At 38.8% G+C, this 27572-nt stretch overlaps 1 protein-coding gene across 3 annotated transcripts in view; it reads right to left on the reverse strand.

The window, feature by feature from the left end:
* The window catches only part of LOC143732137 (asialoglycoprotein receptor 2-like), a 43769-nt gene extending 22041 nt beyond the window's left edge, over positions 1-21728 (reverse strand). Inside the window, exons 1-2 of one of the 3 annotated variants that reach the window (XM_077222891.1) lie at positions 1162-1332; positions 978-1087 (exon numbers count right to left, since the gene is read on the reverse strand). The gene's annotated coding sequence lies outside the window, so the exon portion shown is untranslated. Of the gene's footprint in view, positions 1-977; positions 1088-1161; positions 1333-21678 lie in introns of those variants that run through there. The other 2 variants (XM_077222874.1, XM_077222884.1) reach the window with 2 other exon arrangements.
* Positions 21729-27572: the final 5844 nt, after the last annotated feature.

A 27572-nucleotide genomic window follows, 5' to 3' on the forward strand; every position in this document is an offset into this window, starting at 1 on the left:
TCCCTTTACTCACCATATTACTCCTATTCTTCAACAATTACATTGGCTACCGGTTCAACGTAGAATTGAGTTAAAAATTCTCTTGCTTACTTACAGGGCCATCCATAATCTTGCTTCTCCTTACATCTCTGATCTCCTCCATGTTGTTACCCTGTCCCGCACTCTCCGATCCTCTTCTTCCACTCATCTCTTTGTTCCTTCTGTCCGCCTCAGTACTATGGGGAGCAGAGCCTTCTGCTGCTCTGCACCCAAACTGTGGAACTCTCTTCCATCTCACATTAGGAACATAAACTCGCTCACAGAATTCAAATCCATACTCAAGACTTACCTGTTCAAAATATCTTATTTACTGTGAAATATCCATTGTCCTGTTTACTTGTATTTGTGCTATGCTTTATGTTTTATTTTATTCTCTTGATTAATTTTACATATTCTGGTGTTTTTTTACTTTGTACAGCGACCTTGAGTGTCCAGAAAGGCGCTTTTAAATAAAATGCATTATTATTATTATTATTATTATTATATATATATATAAAAAATGTAAAAAAAAAAAAACATATATATATATATATATATATATATATATATATATATATATATATATGAATAAAACAAGCATATATAATTAAATAAATTATTGAACTCATCAGCTCATTATCACATATCCCCATGTGATGAGCTGATGAGATGAATCAGGTATGTTTGATTAGGGAGACAAAGAAAACGTGCAGTGTTGGGGGTCCTTCAGGAGCAGGGCTGAGAAACACTGCTTTACGCCATGGAAAATAAAGTGGATATTAGATCATATTTAGGGATAAACATGTAAAAGTAATACCATCTTGAGGCCAAAATTTGGTAAACCTCTAAAAGGATTATGCATATGATTCAAATGTATATTTAAATGCATGGTATTTTAGTGCATGTTTGCTAAGAAATGTTTTTGTGAATCAAAGTGAATAATGCATGAATCAGCTCACTCTTTGTTCATATTGTAAGGAGTGTCATCCGCCCATCTCCACTGGCCTGTGTTCTGATCCGTTAGACCGACCCAGTAGTGCTCGGATATGGTATGTTTTTTCAGAAATGCCTAGGGGGAAGATAGAAACAGATTTTTTTAAAGTAAAATCAAAATGCTATGTTATGCGCATGAACGTTACACACCCACTCCTCGTCGTCCTCTTCTATTTTGAGGAGTAACGTGCCCTGTGCTTTGCAGTAATCTTGTGCCTCAGTCCAGCTGAGTTTATTATTGGAGAACAAGAAACAGCTGCTTTTGTACAATATCCAGCCAGATTTACAGGTTACAGGGACGTCTGCGTGAGAGAGAGAGAAAACATGCAAAATAAGAGCAGATTTAAAGGGTCTGTTGAAATGAAAGTCTGGTCATTAAAAACTCACACTCATGTCATTCCAAACCCTAAAGACTTTCGTTCATCTTCGGAACACAAACGAACATCTTTTTAATGAAGAGAGATTTCATGAGAGATTTCTTTCCCCTCCATTGACAGTCTATGCAACTACCACTTTCAAAGTCCAGACAGGTAGTAAAGACATCATTAAATTAATTAGGGATGCACGATATATCGGCCACTACATTGGTATCAGCCGATATATGATCATTAATAATGTTATCACTATCTGCCCGATAAGAAAATTTGTCCGATATATTAAAGTAGCGCTACACTCTTAAATATAAAGGTTCTTTATAGACATCTAAGGTTCCAAGAAGAACCTTTAACATGCATGTAATCTTTCCATTCCTCAAAAGGTTCTTCATAGTGTAAAAATGTTCTTAAGATTTTTACAATGTTTTACAAATGGTCCTTTTAAGAAAGTTCACTAAAAGCTTCTTTGAGGAACTAAAAAAATTGCTTCTATTGAATCGCTGTGAAAACCTTTTCATTTCTAATTCTTTTGGAAGTTTTATTTTTAAGAGTGTAGATGCATGTAGAAGTACGTGAGATTATTAAAATGATTTCAACACCTGCATCATTCAGTTTGGATGTCAACGTTGATACTGCAGAATTCAAGCTGTCAGTAAAACTCTTCATATCCTGCTGCCGCACTGTGGAAGATAAGTAGATTTTGCATTTAGATGTTGAATATAGTAGACTTATGTAATAGTAGTAGGGATGCACCAATATGAACATTTTGACCGATACTTATAATTCTTTACATTTGAAAGCCGATAACCGATATTGGCTGATGAAACTAAAGACTTTGATAGCCTGAATACAAAAGGCTCGTCATTAAAAGCCATGTTCCAAACACTTCAACATAAATCCAACATATACAATACAGTAGCCTTGTCTTTTCAAATTAATTATACATTCCTATGGCCAACTTTCTTTATTAAAAAAATGGTAACACTTTATAATAAGGTTTCATTTTGTTAGCATTAGTTAACATGAAGCAACATTAGTTAATGCACTATGAACTAACATGAACACAAATAGGCTATTTTATTAACTAACATTAACAAAGGCTATTGCTCTCTGTTAGTTCATGTTAGTTAATGCATTAACAAATTAGACTTTATGGTAACCTTGTGTTTATAGTTAACATCATCATCATCATCATGTTTTTCTTTTAAGTTAATTTACTGTTTGGTTGTTTCTTTATTGGGATAATTTGTAGGGAGGAGGATGCCATTTTATTTGAGAATTAGTTTTCTCCTGTGTTATATAGAGAGGAAGTGAGGGAAGTGTTTGCCTTTTGATTTATTTTACTTTTGAAGCTCGGTAAGTCATTTTATTGTTTGTTATTTTGGCCGTTTCCCCTCCCGAAGTCCTATCTTTATATCCCACTGATTATGTAAAAATAAACCTTGTGAAATCTTTTTACTTTACAAACTGGTGTCCTTGTAATATGTGCTTGTCCTGGGACCTGGAGAAGGGATTTCTCTCTCCCCACAACTTTTGTTACCTTCCTTTCCTGCTTCTAAACCTGAAACGGATTGTAACAACGACGAATATCTGCACAAAATTATGTGCATGCACAAGTGAACTTGACTGTGCTGGTCAGAATGTGTAACCCGTTCTGGACGCGCTATTGCCACAAAAACCTACTGAAACGGCAACTAAACCCAGATAATTCACAACGTTTTATTACAATTGAGTTCGCATTATAATTGCATGTATATGACAGTCCCAATTATAGTTATAAATGTGCATTGCTGTTTGAACTGCGCACGCTAAAGATAAAGATGATCACCGGTACAATGAAGCGCATCGTTCATTTACTCAACCAAACGCATCCCATATTAGATAAATCAGATATATACACAAAATAAGCATATTACAACTTACCATGGCACATAGGCTGCGTTTACACTTGGCATTACCATGCGATCACTGTGATCCGATCAAGCAGATCGGATCATAAGCCAATCAGGACAAGGTGCGTTTACACCTGCACTGAAAAAAATGTTATGTTGACTTGACTTGACTTAATTTTATTATGTCAAGGGGTTGCACGAAATAAAATTATATAAATCCAGATATATTTTTAAGTTGACTGTACTTATATTTTGTAAATGGTTGTACTTATATTTTATAAGTAATTTCAGATTAATTATATTCATGTGTAGCTAAATTATTATGAGTTGAATTTACTCAATATTTTCAAGAATCAGCCTATGACTCTTAACAATGGTGACAATTATAAGACATGCTGCAGTTCAAACAAAATTCAGTGATTGAGGTCAAATGATTGTGAAAGAATGATTGCTAAATAACAACGCCATCAGCAGATCTTTGCTATTTGTTCATCTGGCTGTTATGACTCAGTCAAGTACAGCAGTTAAACAAAATACTGAAGTTAAAGAGTTAAGGGTAGTGATGGGCGGATCGATCCTGAAGTGTCGATACTTCGATACTGACGTGGTATCGAAAAGGATCGATCATCACACAAAAATATCGATCCAAATGTGTGTTTTTTTTACCAGTAATTTTTTATTAATTTAGCATGCAATTCAGTGCGTAAAATAAGCTTCTAAGTGGAAAAATAAGCGAATGTTAGCGGGTAATTGTGTAGGATAGAACCTTTTCTCCTAGTCATCTGTATACAAGACGAAACCAATCAATCACAGAGAGCGTTCGATGCTGGTGCTTCGCTGAGCTCACAGGCCCAGTGCGTTTGGGAAACGAAGCCTTGCTTAGATGACAGAGAAACAATCGGGAGTTATTTCGCAATAAACAAACCAAAACTGTACATAATGGTTTAAAATGTTGACGTCAGTAAGATCTTTTTAATGAAATTAATATTTTTATTCAACAAGGATCGATACATTAAATTGATCAAAAGTGACAGTCAAGGGTTTTACACTGTAAAAAAAAATCTACTTCATATAAATGCTGTTCTTTCAACTTTGTTCATCAAATAATTCTGCATAAAATGTATCATGGTTTCCAACAAAATATGAAACTGTTTTCAACATTGATAATAATAAGAAATGTTTCCTGAGCAGCAAATCAGCATATTAAAATGAATTATCATCATGACTGGAGTAATGATGCCGAAAATTTAGCTTTGATCACATGAATAAATTACAGTTTACTATAGCATAGAAAACAGATAGCCTATGTTAAATTGTTAAATTGTAATATTATTGTTTTTACTAAGAGAAATAAAAATCTTACAGACCCCAAACTTTTGAACAGTAGGCTAGTACTATAATTTGGGTAGTTTTGTAAAAGTCACTGACTAATTAAAGGGGAGTTGAGAGCACAGATCACAAAATATTTAGGCCTAGTAGTCATGAAAACGTGCTCAGGTTTAGCATATTAATGATGCATTCACCTCATAAATCATGACACACTGCTGTAAGTGCATACAAGTTCAAATGCATGCTTTTAAAATGAAAAAGTATCGGTATCGGCGATACTAGCCCTGTATTTACTTGGTATCGTATCGATACAGAAATTTACAGTATCGCCCATCATTGGTTAAGGGTCAAGAGACCAACTAAAACAAACACTAATCTCCATAATGGTGACACCAAATTACGGTTTTCTCCTTCAGTGATTCTGCTTGTTAACATCAGGTATCTTCAATGTTGCCAATTAAAATAAAGACGTATTACTTCTTCTTTGATGTCCGTCTGTTATTTTTGTTTAAAATGCATAGGGATTTTGTATTGAACATAGCTCTGGATCACAGTGTCAAGGGGGCGGGCTCATTTTACTCAGACGACCAATCAGTCTCTCTCAGTTTACTCATTTGAAAATGGTCAACTTTTAAGGAATTATTTTGATTAATTATTACTCAATTCTAATGTGTTAAATTTAATTAATAATATTGCCTGTAGTCTGTTGCCACAATTTTAAATTAAACATATTTTTTTCTAATTACTTTTAATTGAATAAAATTAACTTGTTTTAAACAAGGGCAGTGAATTTGAAAATTACTAATAAAAAATAAGTAGGATTAAATAACACATTAAAATCAGTGAAATTAACCATTTAAAAACATGTAACATTTACAAGGAGTCAGAATAATTTTTTTCAGTGTGTCCACATCAAGTGGCTTCTGTATCTGGATAACAGATCGGATCTCGCAAAAAAACAAAATAAAAAGGATGGCTCTGGTGCAAAGTCAACCCGAAGTGGTGGGTTTTCTTTTAAAAAGTTTTCAGTCGGGGGACATTTGACAAATCTCGCAAAATGAGAAGGATGAAGTGGCTGCAAGTACTAATAATATAAATGGATGCTGTAATGGAAACGGTACAGAGTCTGAGAACGTTGCCAGCTGTGGTGGGAAAAATGAGTGTTCTTTACAGAAAATGAATTGTTCTGCAACTTTCGGATGAGAATGCAAACATTCCATTATATTGTGATGTACTTCGCACTCGATTGTATAGCAAAACCACACAGCTACGTGCAGCAATTACTGGAGAGAGGAGGGGGAATAATGAATGGGCGGGGTTTTGTGTGATGTCCACCTCTGAATGAATACACCCCAAAGTGCAGTCTGGACGATGGGGCGGGGATGAGACCAGCTCCTTTTTCGCCAGCTCCTTATTCGTCAAACTATTCGTTCCACCTTAAAAATGTTGGATGGTTGTTAACCCCTCCCCTCCCCTCGGTGCTTTTTGCCGTTTTCCTTAAAGGAACAGTTGTACAGGAATTATGAGCCTGTGAATCGAGCAGCATTTTTCATTTAACAGTGAAAATATATACTCCCGTAAACATTATCTTGTCTGCCTCTATAAATGCTGTAAGCTACGTGGTAAATTCAACCAGAGTGCTTATTTTGTATTTAAGTTCCATTTCTTACTAAATGTCTTTTTAAAAGTATGGAGAAAAGTAGCATTATGTTTGCAACTGAGATTTAATGTTATGTAATTTCTATTCTTTATTAGAAGTTATCCATTACTCCAGTCTAACATATATATATATATATATATATATATATATATATATATATATATATATATATATATATATATATATATATATATATATATACAGTGGGTATAGAAAAGAATCACCCCCCTTTAAAATAATCACATTTTGTTGCTTTGCAGCCTGAAATGAAAACGGACAAAAATAATTTTTGTTTTATTCAGCTGTATTTACAACTTATCACATCCAAGTGAAAGATATAATACCAACTTGTCAGAATTTTTTTTTTTTTACAAATTAAAAAACAGAATCACTGAGTTGGAAAAAGAATCACCCCCCTCCTAAAAATGACTTGTAAACCCAACAAGGTGTAGTTAATCACCTTCTCAATAGCACACAAAGCCAATTGACTTTCAAATGTGATCAGCTGTGGTCATTTTGATTAGCTCAGCATGAAACAAGTTTTTCCTGAAGCATTTCAGTCCTTGGTAGTGTAACTGAAGAAAACAATCAACTATGGGTGGCAAGGCATTGTCAAAAGATCTCCGGGATAAAGTTGTGGACAGGCACAAGTCAGGAGATGCATACAAAAAAATGTCAAAGGCTTTATCAGTGCCTAGAAGCACAGTGAAGTCTATTATTAAGAAGTGGAAGGTATTTGGTACAACACAGACCCTCCCTGGGTCAGGACGTCGCTCCAAACTGGATGAAAGAGCCAGGAGGAAACTGGTCAGAGAGGCTACCAAGAGGCCTACAGCAACTCTGAAGCAGTTGCAGGAATTCATGACAAAGAGTGGTCATTGTGTGCATGTGACAACAATATCACAAATTCTCCACAAATGTGGCTTGTATGGGGGGGTTGCAAGAAAAAACCACTCCTCAAGAAAGGCCACATGCAGTCACGACTGAGCTTTGCCAAAACACACCTTGAAGATTCTAAGGCCACGTGGAAAAAGGTGTTATGGTCAGATGAGACTAAAATTGAATTATTTGGCCTCAACGCCAAACGATATGTCTGGCGAAAATCCAATACAGCTCACCATCCAAACAACACCATTCCTACAGTAAAGCATGGAGGTGGTAATATCATGTTATTATTGGGTTGTTTCTCTGCAGCAGGGACTGGAGCACTAGTCAGGATAGAAGGAAAAATGGGGCAAAATACCGTCACATTCTTGAGGAAAATCTGCTGCTCTCTGCCAGAAAGTTGTCAATGTGAAGAAGATTTACCTTCCAACAAGACAATGACCCAAAGCACACAGCAAAACTGACAACACAGTGGTTGAAGGAGAAAAAGGTGAATGTCCTTGCATGGCCTAGTCAGAGCCCAGACTTAAACCCCATTGAAGATCTGTGGAATGACTCAGACAGCAGTCCACAAATGGTCACCATCAAATTTAACTGAACTTGAGCAGTTCTGCAAAGAAGAGTGGTCAAATATTGCAACGTCTAGATGTGCAAAGTTAATAGAGACATATCCCAACAGACTAAAGGCTGTAATTAAAGAAAAAGGTGTTTCAACAAAATACTGAAACAAGGGGGTGATCCTTTTTCCAACTCAGTGATTATGCTTTTTGATTTTTTGAATTTTTTTCTGATATGTTGGTGTTATATCTTTCACTTGGATGTTATAAGTTGCACTGAGTAAATACAGCTGAATGAAACAAAAACTGTGTCTGTCTTAATTTTAGGCTACAAAGCAACAAAATGTGATTATTTTAAAGGGGGTGATTCTTTTCTATACCCACTGTACATATATATATATATATATATATATATATATATATATATATATATATATATATATATATATATTAGACTGGAGTAATGGATAACTTCTAATAAAGAATAGAAATTACATAACATTAAATCTCAGTTGCAAACATAATGAAAAAAAATGGAAATGTAGAGTTATAGATAAATTCATTCTTAAACGAAATATTGCATTACAACATTTTCTGATGTGTTATTGTTGAAATATGGTACCCAGAACATGACCCACATTGCAACTTTTTGTGCTGACAATGCATACTGGAGGTCTCATTACTTTAGTATTTCACAAGTTCTCAAAAAAAATTGGAAATCTTGCATTACAACATTTTCTGATGCGTTATTGTTGAAATATGGTACCCAGAACAGGCAACTGAATGTGCCGACAAAGCATACTGGAGGTGTCATTACTTTATTATTTCACAAGTTAAAAAGAAAACAAGCACGTAGAGATATAGATAAATTCATTCTTAAACGAAATCCTGCATTACCACATTTTCTGATGTGTTATTGTTAAATTATGGTACCCAGATCATGCCCTTCCATGCAACTGTATGTGCCGACAAAGCATACTGGAGGTGTCATTACTTTATTATTTCAGAAGTTCTCAAAAAAACGAACACGTGAAGGTATAAATAAATTCATTCTTAAACAAAATCCTGCATTATAACATTTTCTGATGTGTTATTGTTGAAATATGGTTCCCAGAACATGCCCTTCCATGCAACTGTATGTGCTTTAAAAGCATACTGGAGGTGTCATTACTTTAGTATTTCAGAAGTTCTCCAAAAAACGAGCACATAGAGGTATAGACGAATTCATTCTTAAACGAAATCCTGCAATACAACATTTTCTGATGTGTAATTGTTAAAATATGCTACCCAGAACATGCCCCACCATTGCAACTTTATGTGCCGACAGCATACTGGAGGTGTCATTTCTTTAGTATTTCACAAGTTCTCAAAAAAAGGGGAACATAGAGGTATAGATCAATTCATTCTTAAACGAAATCTTGCATTACAAAATTTTCTGATGTGTTATTGTTGAAATATGGTACTGTAGGATTACAAATTTTATTTTAAATGTATAATTGAGCTTCCAATACAATAGCATAGAAACTGAGAAAGTTTATTAGTGTGAATTTTGTATCTAAGGTAAATGATGTCACAAACCTGCCTGTTCCTGTCTGTCCAGCTCTCTATTGTAAGTTAAATTGGTCAGAGCACTGAGACTATCACCTTTTGTCTTTATGCACTGCCTGGCCATTAAGATAATGTGAAGGTATCGGTGAAGAGTCTGGCTGATTGGATTAGGATATTTACATTACACTGTTATGCTGATTGGATTAGGATTGGTAACACTCTCAGTCTAGGGCACATTCCTTAACCCAGATGCCTCATTTACATGCTTTTGTTTCCACCTTTATGTAACTCCTCCCCCTGAAAGGGTATATGAACTAAATGTATACTGTCTTAGACTAGACTTGATTGAGATGACTACAGCGACGAAATAAAGAACTTATACCTCAACAATCTCCTGGTCTGCAACTCTATCTTTTCTACACTTGAGAAGAAAAAGTTCACAACAGATGGTGCCGTGACCCGGATGGAGCTGAAACACCTGAATCCAGAACTGAATCTCAACAAAAGATTTCAACAAAGACTGAATTCCAGACTGAATCTTGAAACTTCAAGCTCAAAAAAAAAAAGAATCTCAACAAAGAATGAACTTCTGACTGAATTCCAGACTGAATTTTGAAACTTCAAGCTCAACAAAGATTTCAACAAAGAATTATCTTTCTGACTGAGTTCCAGACGGAATCTTTCCGTACAACTAAAGATTTGGTGAGTTTCACTCTATTCAAAGAACAACTGCAGACCAGTACGAATTTGTTGCCTCTGCGCCGTCAGAGAAAGAGTTATCAGACAGCTGTAGTGTTTGATTACCTAAAGTTATCCTTTAAAAGTTGTCTTTTAAAGATGAAAATATATCCTCTGTTCAGGCAGGGACGTTTTTAACATCACATGTTAAAAAGATATCCTCTGTGTCAGGCAGGGAAGATTAGTATTATTTTGCTAATTATTTGTTTTGTTGTTTGTTACCTTGTGGTGTTACCCTCTAAAAAATTTCTTTTAGAGAAGAGAGTTTGATCCTCTGAATAGTCAGGGAAGTTGTTGGTATCCTCTGTGCAGACAGAGAAGATTTTAGCATTCAAGTTAAAATATTGTTAGCCTCTGTGCAAGTAGAGAAGAGGTAGTCTTACAGGCTATTTATTTTGGTTACCCTTTTAAAAGTTTTTCTTTTAGAGAGGAAAGTTTGATCCTCTGTTTCAGGCAGGGAAGAGTTAGCAATACATGCTAGTAATTTTGTTTTATCCTCTAAAAAGTTAGGAAGGTGAAAGATCCTTTCCGTTTCTTTCAGGGAAGATTAGCGTAACGTGCTAATATTTTGTGTTTCATCCTCTGTTTCTGGCAGGGAAGTTAAATGTGATGTGTTGGTAACAAGGAAGGTTTATCAACAGTTTGATCTGTGACATAAGTGTAGACTCTTTTGATCAGATAAGTTTTAGTGTCTTTGTTTGTGTGGTCTGGTAACAAAGAAATCCACAAAATGATTAAGAAAACTGCTAGACTAATCTCCACAACTAAAAAAGGTGGTCTTGCTAATCCTTTGTGGTCAGATAGCGAATTTAAAACACTGTTAGGAGAACAGATAGATCTAATATTCACTGAAAAAGTTAGACAAGAACTAACACAGAAATATGAGATTCATCCAGATAAGATTTGGTCTATTGAAGAATGCAAGAAGGTGTTAGGTGCATGTATCAGAAAGAAAAACATGAAAGGCATAATCTGTTGCCATAGGGAATTTAGCTTATCCATTGCACAAGAACAATCTAGGTGTATAGCTAAATTAAAAGAACTGAACAAACAAATGCACACTAAGGTGGGCCATAACAAGGCCTCAACCAAATGTGACTCAGAAGACCAACAGTCAGATGAAACTTATCCTGACTTAAAAGCATTCTTTGAAACAGATGTAGACATCCCATCAGTAACTGATAAGCCTGTAGATTCAGTAAAGGTTTGTGTTGCAAGAAGATCTCAGGGAATTGAGGGAACTGAAAGTGTTCCTACCAACTCTTCTGTTGTCCAAAACCAAACTGTTGCCAAAGCACTCGGACCTAGAGATATAGAAAGACTATCCCAAAGCTTACCTTCAGTACGCACAGATTTTTCTGAATTTAGAAGGGCATTGATCAGTAAAATGCGTCTCTACGACATGTCGTTGGCAGAAGTCACACAGCTGATGTCACAAATTCTAACTGAATCTGAATTCAACAGTTTTGAGTCTGCTGTTACTTCTGAACTACAACATGCCAGAAAAGATGAATTGAGAGAGGGAGTTCTGAAAGCGTTGAAGAACATTGTTGGACCTAAAATTGACTGGTCGAAGATCACTAGTTCTTTACAGAAGAAGGGTGAAACTGTTAGTGAGTACACTCAAAGATTTTGCCAGTCAGCAGCAGCATACAGTGGTATAGCTGACACTTAAGAGAAGGTCCTAGAAGATAATGGTCCCCTAGTTCGCACATGGTTTGATGGTCTGTTGTCAGAACATAGAAAAGCATTGCCTTTCTTAGACTTAACATGGTCCACTAGAACCATACAAAACAACTTGGAGAGGTTAGCTACTTGGGAAAGAGACTCTGATGTCGAGGCAAGAGTAAAAATTGCAGCAGCATCCTTTAAGGTCAACACAGAGAATCAACAGAAACGCAAATGTCCTAAGAGAGAGGGCAGTAGTTGTTATTATTGTGGTAAACATGGACATTGGGGAAAAGAGTGTAGGAAAAACAAAAAGAACTTTAAACAAGTTAACAATGTTACTCAGCTCCTACTCAGTCTGCTTGCTACTCTGAAGCAGCCCCTCCCCTCGTCATTAAACTGGGGCAGCTGGTTGACGTGTTAACCATTTGGGCTGTGAGTGCTTTATTTCCCCACTAACTTGCAACCGAGATAAAAAACTTCTGTTTTTGTTTAATAGAACAAAAGGAAAGTGACTATCTCAGTTTTTTCTTTGGGGGACACTGGTTAAAGTAGACTCACAGCCTTAAATGTTATTTTACAGCACAGGCCTTTCATCATTAATAGTGTTAGATCAGACTGTAAACGTAAAAAAAGCCCTCATGCAGTGTCCACAATAATGTTGAATATTGTTTTACAGCGTGCACCTGTCACGAATCCGTCCTCATGTATGATGTCTGCTATGACTGAAGTTTTGTTAGAGGATGAAGGAGAAATTACTCACAATTGTGTTACGCTTACATATAGACCTATGAGTGAAGTAAAAGAAAAAGGTAACAGACGAGCAGGTTATGCAGTAACGTCCACCACGGAAGTGTTATCTTCAGGACGTCTTCCAGATCATTTTTCAGTTCAAGCTGCAGAACTAGTAGCCCTAACGAGAGCATACACGCTAGCTTCAGGATCCGTTGCTAATATCTACACAGATTCCAGATATGCTTTTGGGGTAATTCATGATTTTGGTGTCATTTGGCAAACCAGACAGTTTCTAAATTCTGCTGGATCCCCCATTAAGCATGCTGAATTAGTGAAAGATCTAATGTTTTCCATGAAACTTCCAAAGAAATTAGCAGTGATCAAAGTGAAAGCACATCTCACAACTAATACTACGGAAGCTAAAGGTAATGCTCTTGCTGATATGGCAGCTAAACAGGCTTGTTTCTATGCAACTGTACAAGTGTGTTCAGGTAGTGCAGCACAGAAGAAAATGATGCCTCCTGAATCAATAATTGATCTGTACAAAGACGTTTTCCTCCATTAGAACCAAAGTGGCATGGGCCACATCAAGTGATGTTGATTACAGCAGCTGCAGTCTTGTGTCAGGGAAGGAAAACCTGGACTCATTGTACACACTGTAAGGTTGTTCCCCCACCAACAGGGATAGGTTAGGACACGGAACCAGTGAGGAGCCCGGGGAAGAACCGAAGCGCAACAGGCTTCGCGGGTTAACCCTGGGGTGAAGACTTCCCTCATAGGCCTTCCCATCCATTAATCCATCCTCACCTCACTGCGTTCTTTAGGTGTCAAAGGAATTGAGAAATAGGGAAAGATGGAACGACAATAGCAGACCCAGAAAAAAAATTTACAACCCTAGTGTTTGAACAAATACTGCTCTTCTGTCTTTTGTTTTCTTTCTTACTCTGTGCAGATACCACTGATGACTTCCCGAGACCCATACGCACTGACCTCGTCATCTGCGTATGAAGCCACAAGAAAACCTCAAGAAACAACTTGAGCCACTTCTGAGCCAACTATCACAAAAGGATAAAGAAAAGAAAAAGAAAAAAATACACAACGCAGAGACTCACATACGAAACCTTCAGTCATCCATCAACATGATCAAGATTGTCGTACCAGTAACATCACAGACACTCTCGCTTCGCACAAGATAATGATCTTACAGAACAGAGTGGCCTTGGATTACATTCTAGCAACGCAAGGAGGAGCCTGCACCATCATCGGACCTGAGTGCTGCACCGGGTTAATGGATCCAACAGAGAACTTGAACAAAATCCAACAAGACATTCTTGATCTTTCAGCAAAATTACACCAGATGACTGAAGTAAATTTTTCATGGTTCGGAAACTTGATTGGGAAACCCTGGCTGTGGATAAAGGAAATAGCAATTCTGCTGTTATTTCTTCTAATAGCGTACTATCTATGCGTCCACAGTATCAAGTGTTTCATTCAACAAATGACTCACGCCCCTCACAAAGAAATGACAGTTCCAAACAGAAAAGACTATTACCCTTAAGAATTTCACGGACCCTAAATTTGCATGTTTGTTTCTGTGTCAGCATGCAATTGCAGAAAAGCAAACATAGAACACGCATTATGTGCCTGTAACGATCACAAGTTACAAGAATGAACTTTTAAGTCTTTAAATTTGTATTTTGTGAGAGTTATTTAGAACTCTCAAAGGGGGAAATGTAGGATTACAAATTTCATTTTAAATGTATAATTGAGCTTCCAATACAATAGCATAGAAACTGAGAAAGTTTATTAGTGTGAATTTTGTATCTAAGGTAAATGATGTCACAAACCTGCCTGTTCCTGTCTGTCCAGCTCTCTATTGTAAGTTAAATTGGTCAGAGCACTGAGACTATCACCTTTTGTCTTTATGCACTGCCTGGCCATTAAGATAATGTGAAGGTATCGGTGAAGAGTCTGGCTGATTGGATTAGGATATTTACATTACACTGTTATGCTGATTGGATTAGGATTGGTAACACTCTCAGTCTAGGGCACATTCCTTAACCCAGATGCCTCATTTACATGCTTTTGTTTCCACCTTTATGTAACTCCTCCCCCTGAAAGGGTATATGAACTAAATGTATACTGTCTTAGACTAGACTTGATTGAGATGACTACAGCGACGAAATAAAGAACTTATACCTCAACAATCTCCTGGTCTGCAACTCTATCTTTTCTACACTTGAGAAGAAAAAGTTCACAACAGTACCCAGAACATGCCCCACCATTGCAACTTTATGTGCCGACAGAGCATACTGGATTAGTCATTTCTTTATTATTTCACAAGTTCTCAAAAAAAGGGAAATGTAGAGTTATAGATAAATTCATTCTTAAATGAAATATTGCATTACAACATTTTCTGATGTGTTATTGTTGAAATATGGTACCCAGAAAATGCCCCTCCATTGAAACTTTATGTGGTGACAAAGCATACTGGAGGTGTCATTACTTCAGTTCAGTTCAGTTCAATTCAATTCATCTTTATTTATTTCCAGAAGGCAATTTGGTTGCAGCAAACAGGCATACACATAAAACAATGTCACACACACATACACGAAAAAAATGAGAAAAAAGGGTACCCAATAAATACATTAATTAAAAAAATTTACAGCTGAGGGAACAAATGAATTTTTAAACCGATTCGTTTTACTGAGGGGAGTTCTATACCGGCTACCAGACGGGAGAAGATAGAACTCATAATACAAGGGGTGAGAATATTCTAACAAAATGTTCTGTGCTTTATCCAAAGACTGTTTCTGGTATAACTGAGCCACGGTCATCTGATTCCTCCCCGACATTTTATTTCCTTGATTTACCATCCTCTCAATACGTTTTTTATTTCTCACATTCAGAGAATTGAACCAGCACAACAATGAAAAGGATATAAACGACTCAATATAGGATCTATAAAACATACACATCAATGTTTTATCCACATTAAATGACCGTAATTTTTGCAAACAATACAATCTTTGCTGCCCCTTCTTACACAAGGCATCAGTATTTGCGGAAAAAGTCAATTTACAATCTAATACAGTACCCAAGCAGGGGCGTGTCTAGGGGGAGGCTGGGGGAGGCAGTGCCTCCCCTAGGATAAGCCCTGCCTCCCCTGAGAAATTATCTGTCCATCTGATGATAAATTAAGATAAAAGTGGATTGTTTTGTGCATATTTTCCCATCGCTAGCGGAAGGGTCTGACCCAACAAAAATCCAGTTAGGCGCTGTTTGACAGTGTGCGCGTGCTTCGGACGTATACGCACTGAGAAAAAGTGCATAATAATGTGAGAACAGAACGCCAATGAAATGTTTACCTGTCAAAGCTTTAAAGCACGAGCAAATAATGAACATTTGTGATTGCGAATAAGTGCAGTGTCCTGTGAGTTTAACTCTACCGCTGCATTAACATGTGATGTGAATGTACGAGTATTGGGACTGCAGCTGATAGAATGTGCGCTGTATCACGATACTATCATATTCTACTATATCATATTTTAGTTTCCATGCGCTTAATGTGTTTCCACAACAATGGTAGTGAGTAAATATACTGAAATGGCCAAATGATGAATGAGAGAAAGCCGTGTGCAGTGCGTATGCTATATGTAGAATATATTTAGTTGCTCAAGCAAGTGGTAAAATATTTAACCATGTATTTATATTAAAATCTGATTCGAAAACATTTTAAATTAAAACTTAAAATTGACAAAAACAGCAGACTCATACCTTTTCTTTTGCATTTAAATTTTTATACAATAAATCCTGCATTTCACAAAGAACTTGTTTTTCCACCTCCACGAATGAGACTAGTATCGTTCATTATGTCGCCTTGTTGAGGTAAATTGTAGTCTTCCTTGCTTTACCCCGGTCTTAAAGTAAAAAGATGACTGTGAAAAATATAAGTATGCAATTAAATACATCTATCTAAGTCTATTTTGACTATAGATCTCAAAACTCCTCCAGTAGCCCCTTAAATAAAAAACGAACAGTCCTAACCAGAACGTTCATTAATTTTTTTTTAACCTATTGCTTTTCTATTGGCCGTTATTGGGGGTGTGTCAGTCTGCTGCCGGATCACTTTAACAACCAGAGAGCGCAGTAGTCACAGTCACTCTGCACACAGACGATATAGATTTTGAATCTGTTGGCAGCTCGTGTTAAAAGTCTCACTGATCACAACTTTGTTCTTTTCTCATTTAATGCTAGTGTGTACTTATAAGCTTTTCCTGAAATTCTTGTGGTTGAACAGTTAAGTTTTGTGTGCACTTTTTTTTGTCATTTTAGCAGGATATTAATTTGTTGGGTAGCTCAGGCTGCTTAGCTAGCTGATAGTCACTCACTTAAGTTGCTAGTCTCTAGTCACTGAAGTTGGCACTGACTGACTGAAGTCAATGAAGTAGGCTTTTGGATTTAATAATTAGACCAGTTTTTATTAAACATAAAAAATGCATAAGTGGCTCATTAAAAAAACAGGCACCTTGTCCTTCGCCCTCCATACAAGCTGTCTCTGTTGAGCTCAGCTCACCTGCTAGCAACAGTGAACATGCTGCCTCTGACAAGCCCAGTATCTCTGCTTCCGACAACGAGCAGAGCCTTGTTGCATCCACAACGGTGCATCCTCCAAACGCATGTCCTCCACAAAATCCACATGCACCATCCTCCAGCTCTGCATCTGTGTCGGAGCCAGCAATATTCTGCCCTCCCCAAAAAAGACAATCCTCCTCCAGCTCTAGCGTGTCTGTTCCCCCTGACTTAGATTTGTATAGCCCATCCCAGCCCAAGCTAAGTAGCTATCCTAAGCGCCCATTTGGACAGGCTCTCAGGTGTTTCAATGCGGGCTGGTATCAGTCTCGACCATGGCTCGAATATTCTCTCTTACGTGATGCCACCTTTTGCTTTCCCTGCCGTAAATTTAGTGTCTCCAATTCAGAAAGAGATGACGCATTCACAAAAGTAGGCTACACCAATTGGAAAAAAGCGCTGATAAAAAACAGTGGTTTTCAGAAACATGCCTCCGGCACTGCTCATGTCAGAGCCATGTCTGCGAGGCAGGAATACCAGTGCCGGACAGAGACCGATAATACCATTGTTCACCAGCTTGGTCAAACTCACATAGAAAAAAACAGATATTATGTAAAAAGTATTGGGGAAGTTATTCAGTTTCTGGCAGTTAATAAACTTGCCCCAAGTGGGCACCATCACGGGGGTGGGGATGAGGAAGGTCTTTAAATTCGGCTATTTGATTACACCCTCCAAAAATACCCTAAACTCGCAGAGATTGTAAAAAGCATTCCCGAAAACGCGAAATACACGTCCAATTTGATTCAGAACGAGATAATTCAAACTCTTGCCAAAATGGTACTAAAAGACATCCAGACCAAATATGAGGAGGCCGACTCTCCTGGCCTTTGTATTAAAAGTGATGGTACCAGGGATCGTTGTAACATTGAGAATTTGTCAGTCATCATTAGATTTGTCCGCAACTCAATCCCAGAGGAACACCTAATCGGCCTCATTGAATTGAATCAGCTTGATGCTGAGTATGTGTGTGACCAAATTCTGTCTAATCTGTCTGACCTGGGTTACAACGGTGACAATTTAGTGTCTCAGTGTTATGATGGTGCTACTGTCATGTCAGGAGTGAGGGGCGGTGTGCAGGCTTTGCTGCAAAACAAAGTGGGTAAAGATATCCCATATGTGCACTGCTACAACCACCAACTCCATTTGGCAGTGGTACATGCAATGCATGCGGAACCTGTGGCAAAGAAGTTCTTTGACTGGTCCAGTTCACTAAACACATTTTGTCACAGACATTATGTTGCAAATAGATACAGTACACCCACACTGAAAAGACTATTAGAAATTCGCTGGACCAGTCATTATGATGTACCCAAGTCTATTGTTCACAATGAGGATGTCATCAGGAGGCTTCTGTCTGAGATAGCAGAGGATGACAGTGCTCCATTTGACATTAACACAGAGGCATGTGGTCTTTTGACTCAGCTTAACAGACAGAACTTCTTTGACACTGGCAAATTTCTTCTGCATGTGCTTGGTGCGCTGAAGCCAGCCAATTCAATTCTGCAGTCCCAAACAGTGGATTTGTGCACTGCAGGGGAAGTGGTGACAGCTTCCCTGGGCACACTGAAGGAGATGCGATGCGACTCATTCTGGGAGGAGCATTTCTCTCAGTGTGGAAGTAGGCCTACCAACCCACCTAAAAGAAGACGGATAGTTAATTCACAACTTGTCAGTAGTGTTATCTTGTCTACAATGGGGCATGGTGGTGACTCTGATGACCAAACTGCTCCTAATCAGACTTTTAAAAGGGCTATGTTCAACATCCTTGATAGGGCTATTGTGGAGATGGAGACGAGATTCTCTCAAAGAAATGTTGATTTAATGAGGGCAACATCATTTCTCCTACCAAAATCAGCGTCTTTCCTTGACCCTTCTCTCCTGAAGCCACTTCAAGTGCTTGCAGGCACAGAGCAAAATAGTATGACCTTGCAAAATGAAATTGCTGTGGCAAAAGCAATGTTGCTCAATAAACTGTCCACTGATGCTAACCTCTCTGAAGTATGCAAGTGCATTCAGCAGTACAAAGAGGCCTTCCCCATTTTGCATAAGCTGTATGTCACAGCACTCATCATAGGTGTGTCCTCAGCTGCATGTGAAAGTTCTTTTTCTACCTTGAGCCGCATTCTCACCCCTCTCCGAAGATCAATGCTGCATTCAAGGAAGAGAGATTTGGTCATTTTGGCACACAAAAAGAAAATCACAAAAGGTCTGGACATGAATCGATTTGTTTCTGAATTTGCCAAGACTAGCCGCAGACTGGTCCTGTAGATAGGATACACTGGATGTATCAGGGACCTGATTAAATCCATGAATAAGTACCACTAAAAAAAAATATATATATATATATATATATATATATATATATTTACAAAAAAAAGTTATGTTGCCTCTAGTAATCATATCATAATTTCAATTCTTATAGTTTCACAAAAAATAGCTTTTATTTCAACTCTCTAGGTCTCCTGACGCCCTGCATGTAGCCTAATATGTTTCCTTTTATCTAGGCCTACATTTTTACATTTATTCATTTAGCAGACACTTTTATCCAAAGCCACCAGAGAATAACATTCAAATACTGTTCTCATACTGTTCAAATGAGCATATCAAAATTGTTTACCTGGGGCCGCATTCACAAAGAATCTTATAAGAGGCTACAAGTAGCTCCTAACTGGCGAAACTCCTAAAAATAATGGGCGTGTGACTCATAACTTTACACTCCTAATGTGTTTTACTAAGAGTACTTCACGAAACATTTAAGCCCTAAAAGTAGCACCTACGTCTGGGACAGTTTAGAAGAAGAAACAAATTAATTTACCTCTTGTCTACAAACGTGACTTCAGATTCATTTAAAAAACTCTCATCCTTCTCGGTAGCCTACTCGTGTAGCACGTCTTCTCACAAGCAAACACAGGCAATCACCGTGATCTGATATATATGAATCTGTCAATAATAATAATATCATCATCATCATATTATTAATGTTGACCTGGTTTGATTAACTTTTATGTGATAGCCCCATAGTTTAATAGGGGCCCTGTGCCTATCTCTGGGTTCCTGGCTTAGAAAAAGATCTGCACTAAAACAGATTGTGTGTAGTATAGCTTAATTTTGCGCAGATTTTTTCAATTGTTCATGTTGCCCCCCCAAACAAGCCAAATGCCCCTCCAAACATGACATCCTGGTACCCCCTCTGTACCCAAGTACTTGTACTGTTCAACACTCTGGATACCCTTCTCCGTTAATACTTATTTGCTTATCATCAATTGATTTCCCCCTCAATCTAAAATCAATAATCATCTCTTTAGTTTTCATGACATTGAGTTTTAAAAAAGCATTCTTACACCAAGCAATAAAATCATCAACCACAGCACCATGCATAGAATCCTGCTCGCTCAATAAGCTAACAATTACAGAGTCATCAGCAAATTTTAAGATGTGCCTATTACTATAACCACTCTTACAGTCATTAGTGTACAGAATAAATAATAAGGGAGAGTGGACGCATCCTTGAAGTAGGCTACTAGTATTTCACAAGTTCTCAAAGAAATAAACACGTAGAGGTATAGTTAAATTCATTTTTAAACAAAATCTTGCATTACAACATTTCCTGATGTGTTATTGTTGAAATATGGTAAACCTTTCTCCAAGTGGAAAGGTTAGTATGTAAAATAACTATTGTAGCCTAGTTATCTTTGTGGGAATTTTTAATATCCACAAGCTTGCAGATAATTTGTTGACGCAGCTTTTTTCCGTCTAATGTTACTGTTTGAACCTGTGCATGGTGTTAATACATGCTTATTGCTAACACTACTCAAAAAAGTGTCAGCTGAATGTTAAAGTTAGTGTTAACAGTCTGAGGACGGCACACATACCGGCGAGTTTGCGCGACTGTATCATTTATAGAAATGTCATTTTACGTAATAGAAAAGCGATTCAACCGCTGCTGTCGCGGCAAAGGAGTGTAGCACTCGCTGTGGAGGTGTTTATGTTGTGGACACCCGGGCTGCTTGCAGTGCATTGATCCACTCGATCCGACCTTGGTCGCTCGTTTACATGCCGGTTTTCTCAGGATTGTGGGCAAGAAACTCAAGCAGGAATTCTATGAGAGCATCGATCAGCACAGTCCTCGTCTCCTTGAGTTATTTCGATCCAAGAGAGGTAATGTTGGACAGTTGTTGACAGATTTCACAACGGACCAATCTAAGTCCATAACCATTCTGTACTTGGCATTGTTTTTCTCAGGTTTTGTATAAACTTCATATCACAATGCGACTCTATTAGTTGTATAATTCAATCCAAACATTGCTTTTTTTTAAGCTTTCTTATAGATCATTATTTGTTTTTTATTTTAGCTAGCTAATTTGTGGTACTGTGTTTAATTCTCAAAAGACTACAGAGCCCACTGTGATCCGGACACAGGTGCTCAGAGGGCTTCCTATCATCCTTGGGGACAACCCCACAGACTTCTTCAAAGCAGGCTTTGTAAGTAAGCCCTTGCTTTCTTATAATTTTTACCATTATTTTTTCATGCCATCATGACACTCTTATATTGATTAAAGTTGTTTTTCAAATGAGAAATATAAAGTAATGATTGTGCTCTTCTGTTATTCTTTATTTAGGAATCTGATGATGATGATTATTTTCGTGACCTTGACGTTGGGATACTTCTTATTGAGCGTGAAGGTGCTGCACATCTTCCCAGCATCTCAGTCCAGCCTCGTTGAAAATCATCATTGAGGGACAAGTCGTGATGGACAACATTCAAGATCTGCCAAAAGCAATGTGCATTCTGTTTGGACTCATGTATCATGACTATAGCGGCTGTAGACAACGCAAAACAAAAACCTGCAGCCGCGAGGGGCTAAACACTGAGAGACGGAAAACACTGTGACGCGCAGCAACTCAGTTCCACTCGACGATCTCATTTCAATCCTTTATTCGTCTTCAACACATAAAAGTACAACAGGCACTGCAGTTACCATGTCATAAGAATTCCGTGGAAGTGCGCGAGTGCGAGTGCGGATGCGGGTGCGATCAACAGAAAGTGTTCGCTCCCAAGCTCACCCCCTCTCTCTGTCAAAGCCATAAAACCCAGGTGATCCAGTGAAGCAAACATATAGGCCACTATCACTTCCGCCCAAACTCCGGTGGACACGCCCACCACCTACAATACGAGTGATGTGAATATTATGAATGAGACATAGAACACATGTGAGACTTACGCTGGCTCCTACATTCCGGCCCCTAATTATTTTAACACAATAATTATACAACTGCACATTATGTAGGAGATCAACACACATTTCTTTTCTTTTTTTTTTAGGATAAGACAGTCCATTTAAAAGTGTCCTTTCTTCTTTAGACCAAACGAAATAAAGAGACAGAGTCCTTTGTCTTTGTAAAGAATAATCTTCACAATCAGAGTCAGTCATGTAAAAGAAAAAAGGCCCGTATAACAGTCAAGTTTAAAGTCAAAGTCTATGAAGTTCAAAGGTCAGTTGGATATCCTCATGGCTCCTCTACTTCCTGTAAAAGACAAATCTTAGTAATAGGCCTGTCCAAATAGCTGGTCTTTGTCCTAATTCGCACTTGACGAACAAGTCCTCTTCTGTCAGAGATAGTTTGCACAATCCTTCCTGTAAGCCATGAGTTGCGAGGTGCTGAGTCGTCAACTATGAGTACAATATCTCCAGTAAGGAAGTTGCGCTTGACACCAGACCACTTCTGACGCTCCTGAAGAAGAGGCAAGTATTCCTTAATCCAACGTTTCCAAAACAAGTCAGAGATGTACTGAACTTGTTTCCATCTGCGACGAGCGTAGATGTCCTCCTTTTTGAACTGACCCGGTGGCAAAGATGGCATGATCTTGAGTAGCAACAGATGGTTAGGGGTTAGTGGTTCCAAGTCGTTGGGATCAGTGGATGCCTTAGTAATAGGACGGCTGTTAATAATAGCCTCAGCTTCACAGAGAACTGTGTGAAGACTTTCCTCATCAAGGGTCTGCAACTTCAGGGTAGAATTCAGGACCTTCCTCACAGACCTTATCAACCTTTCCCACACCCCTCCATGATGTGATCCTGTGGGAGGATTGAAAACCCACTTAATTCCTTTCTGAAGGAGAGTGTTGTTGATTAAAGCAAGATTCCAACCTTCCATTGCCTCTCTCAATTCTCTCTCTGCACCGACAAAGTTGGTTCCATTGTCTGAGCGCAGCTCTAATACTTGACCACGTCTTGCTGTAAAGCGTCGAAGAGCATTAATAAAGGAATCTGTGTCCAAGGACGATGCAACTTCGATGTGGATTGCTCTTATGGAAAGGCATGTGAAGAGAACCCCATACCTCTTCAATATACTCCTTCCTCGCTTAACTTCAAAAGGTCCGAAGTAGTCAACTCCAACCCGAGTAAATGGAGGTTCATCAGGAGAAACTCTGTCGCGGGGTAAATCTGCCATCTGCTGCTGCCCTGGAGCTGCATGCAGTCGTCGACAGACAATACATTTAGACAGGGTTTTCCTTATAGCCACACTAGCCCCAAGGATCCAATATCTTTGGCGCAGGCTAGCTAGCATGTGATTACGACCACTGTGTCCCACCTCTTGATGTATGTGCTGAAGAATTATGTCTGAAATGTGTAAATCTTTTGTCAATATAGCAGGATGCTTCGATTCTTCCGGCATAGCCGCTCTGCTAAGTCGTCCTCCAACTCTCAGAACACCATCTTCAAGTATTGGATTGAGCTTGTAAAGGTGACTAGTTCCTTTCACACTTTCTCCCTTTTGCAAGCTGTTGAACTCTCCTGGAAACCTCCTTCTCTGACAAAACTTAATAATATCCAACTCAGCTCTTCTGAATCTGAAACAATATGGCTTCCAACGACCTTCTCCTGACCCATAGTCCTAAGGAGAATACCAGTTCTTCGTCCCCTGACATTCAGCTTGTTCATCAGCCGTTCTGTACAGAATGAAGCTGAGCTCCCAGGATCCAAAAAGGCATATGTAATCAACACCTTATGCCCTTTCCTAGGTTTAACTTGAACTGGAACTATGGAGAGTGTACAGTCTTGGTCACCGGCCCCAGTGAGACCACTGGATTGAACAGAGATCAGAGCACTTCCCACTGCTGTCTCAGATTCTCTTTTGGTTTGCACTAAATTAATTTCTTTCTCTTTTGGATAAATGTGGAGTACAGTAGGGTGCCTCAGACTGCATACTTTGCATGAGAGACGCTTCCTACAGTCTCGGCTCATGTGCCCAATGCACAAACAGCCAAAACACACCCCCTCTGTCTTTAAGAAAGTAATCTTCTCATTATGCATCCTCTTTTCCAACTGGCGGCACAGATCCAATGTGTGCTCACCTCCACAAAACATACAAGCCTTCATACCAGCTGAACTTCCCTCTTTTAATTTTGTTACAGGTTCAACTTTCCTTCCCACTGTTGCAATGGTGGTAGCAAAGCTACTCCCCTTGGCTCTAGAGCGAGGCTCAAACTTAGATTTCCTTACGTCCCTGTTTACTGTTGTTGATGGTGTATCCTGTATATCCCCGAACAGTGGATCACTTGCGATCTTCACTTGTCTTTCAATGAAGCCAACAATATCTGTAAATGTGGCTCTCCGGCCACTCCTTTCCTGCAACTCACAAGCCACAGTTCTCCATCTGTCCCTATGTTTGTAGGGCAACTTTTTTACGATGGTCAGCATAGTGGTAGGCATGTTCAACTCTTCCATATATCTAACATCTTCCATGGCGTTACAACATCCTCGTAGAAAAAGACTATATGCCTGTAGAGATTTCACATCTTCAGGTCTTATTGGTGTCCATGAAAGAGCCTTTTCCATGTATGCTGAAGCAATTTTCTGTGCATTACCAAAATGCTCTTGTAGCAAAGCCTTAGCCTTGGCATATCCTCTATCTTGTGCCGCATGTTGACAACTTCTGACAAGCTCCCTTGGCTGCCCCCTGGTGTACTGTTCTAAGAAGTACAAGCAGTCTTTAGGATTGTCAGCCTTCTCTTCGATGCTGTGTTCAAAAGCCCTCATGAAGGTATGATATTGCAAAGGATCGCCGTCAAAAACCTGAATGTCTCTTTTAGGCAGAAATGAGAGAGATTGCTGCTGAACCAATAAAGCAGTTATTTCATTTTGTTTTTCCAAAACCGTAATTATTTGATTTTGATCACTGCTGCTTGTCACCAGTGTTGCCGATTGATGACTCCTGTGCTGAAACAGTGGACGTGACTGTACTGTATCTTGAGGTCCTGTGGCTTCGGGACGTCCTGATGATGTGAGTTGAGATTGTGCTGGTTGTATAACATTTTTCACTTGAGGTTTTGTACCCAAGAAATGTGGATTGGGCTGTCCCAGTATTGGGATATTCCTATCAGGCACGAATGTTTTTGCATCAGCACTAAGTGTTTTGGTTTTCCTTTGTCCCCTTTCTAGATAAGAATTCATGCCATTGGACTTCACAGATAGATGACTTGAAACACGAGACCCTCCTGAGCCTCTCAGCACATTCACTTTAGCCACTGATGCAGCTATTTCCACTTCAAGTTCAAACTCTTCACGTTTTTTCCTTAGCTGTTCCTCTTGTTCTTCTAATGCATGTTTGTCTTTTAGTAGTCTTTGTCTTGCAATGAGAGCAGCCATATCTGCCTCGGCTTTAATGCGTGCTGATGATGTTGTTGACACACTAGACCTTGATCCAGCCGAGCTCTGCCTACCATTAGAACATTTGCTTCCTGTGTTTGACACACTATCACTAGGTTTGACTTCATCTTGTGTGACGGAGGCTTGAACATCTTGCTCAGCGTGATTTGAAACATTGGGCTCATTATCATCATGAGGTTCAACCAACTTGTGCATTGATTCCTTTTGTGATACGGAAGCATCACTTGTGACAACGTGAACAATAGTACTGCTTGTTGGTCTCCCCAGTTCAGAAAGCCATCCTTTTGCATCCTCCATAAATCCATTGTGGCATTTTAGTACATTCACAAACCATTCATTTTGCTTTTCCTGCTCCTCTTCAGGAAGTATGGGAATCACAGACTCATGTAACACAGTAGTTTCATCCACCATTTGACTCATTTTCTCAAGATGGGATCGCACTTGTGGGGCATTGTCATCCTTTTGCATGAGATCCTTTATTGTCTGTATTAGACCTTTAATTTTATGAACATTTTTTCTACGTTCCTTTTGCAGTGTTTCAATTTTATTCACCAAGGCCTTGGAAGTGAGTTTGATTTCTCTCCTTTGTTCATCCATCTCTGAACCATTGACATTTAAATTCAATTTCGATCCACTTGTTGCCATTTCCCTATGTACCACAAATCATCCAAGAATCCACGCCGTTCAATCAATCAATATTTTCTTCAATCAATCCACCGCTGCATCATAAACCACGTCCAAAGACCAACAATAAACAACACCGGAAAGCAACAATACGTCCCCTATGGACAAGCGGCAGTAACCTATTCACACTGTGTTCAAACAAACAACTTACACAGCACAAATTGTCAAGTTACTACATACCGCTTCAGTTGCTGCGTTGATTGTGGCCGGGTCTTTATCCTCCGAGTGGTAACGTTAATGAATGAACCGCCATCCAATACAGCGGTGCTCCAAACATTTACGTGTTTCCTCTGATATCCAAAGCGTTCCGTTGTGATCCGCGAAATCCATGTGAACGGCTCCTTTCCGTAGAACAACACTCTGGTTTTAAACGTTTTCTGTTGACTAAATATAGCGGCTGTAGACAACGCAAAACAAAAACCTGCAGCCGCGAGGGGCTAAACACTGAGAGACGGAAAACACTGTGACGCGCAGCAACTCAGTTCCACTCGACGATCTCATTTCAATCCTTTATTCGTCTTCGACACATAAAAGTACAACAGGCACTGCAGTTACCATGTCATAAGAATTCCGTGGAAGTGCGCGAGTGCGAGTGCGGATGCGGGTGCGATCAACAGAAAGTGTTCGCTCCCAAGCTCACCCCCTCTCTCTGTCAAAGCCATAAAACCCAGGTGATCCAGTGAAGCAAACATATAGGCCACTATCACTTCCGCCCAAACTCCGGTGGACACGCCCACCACCTACAATACGAGTGATGTGAATATTATGAATGAGACATAGAACACATGTGAGACTTACGCTGGCTCCTACAATGACTATCATCCATCTTAACTACCCCAAGACTATGAAGCACATTTCAGTTCATCCAACAGGTATTGCTCGTTAGCCCACACTGACTAAAGCCAAAGCTACAGACTTTGAAAAATCAGCTCGCAATGTAAAGAGATGTCAAGTCTACTGTAAGAAGCTGTTGACTACATTTTTTTTTGCCACATCAGTAAAATACTTTCTTACCTGTAGGGTAAACCTTTTTATTTCCTGTAAAACAAGCGGACGAACAGACACACGTAAAACGCAGACACACACACAAACAACAGACACATTCAGCACCCACACACAATACACGCATACAACACAGACACGGCAACACCCACACACACAACACAGACATGGACAACACTCACACA

This window comes from Siphateles boraxobius, unplaced genomic scaffold, assembly GCF_051911475.1.
Source record: "Siphateles boraxobius isolate OS27281-9 unplaced genomic scaffold, OSU_SipBor_1 120, whole genome shotgun sequence".
NCBI lineage: Eukaryota > Metazoa > Chordata > Actinopteri > Cypriniformes > Leuciscidae > Siphateles > Siphateles boraxobius.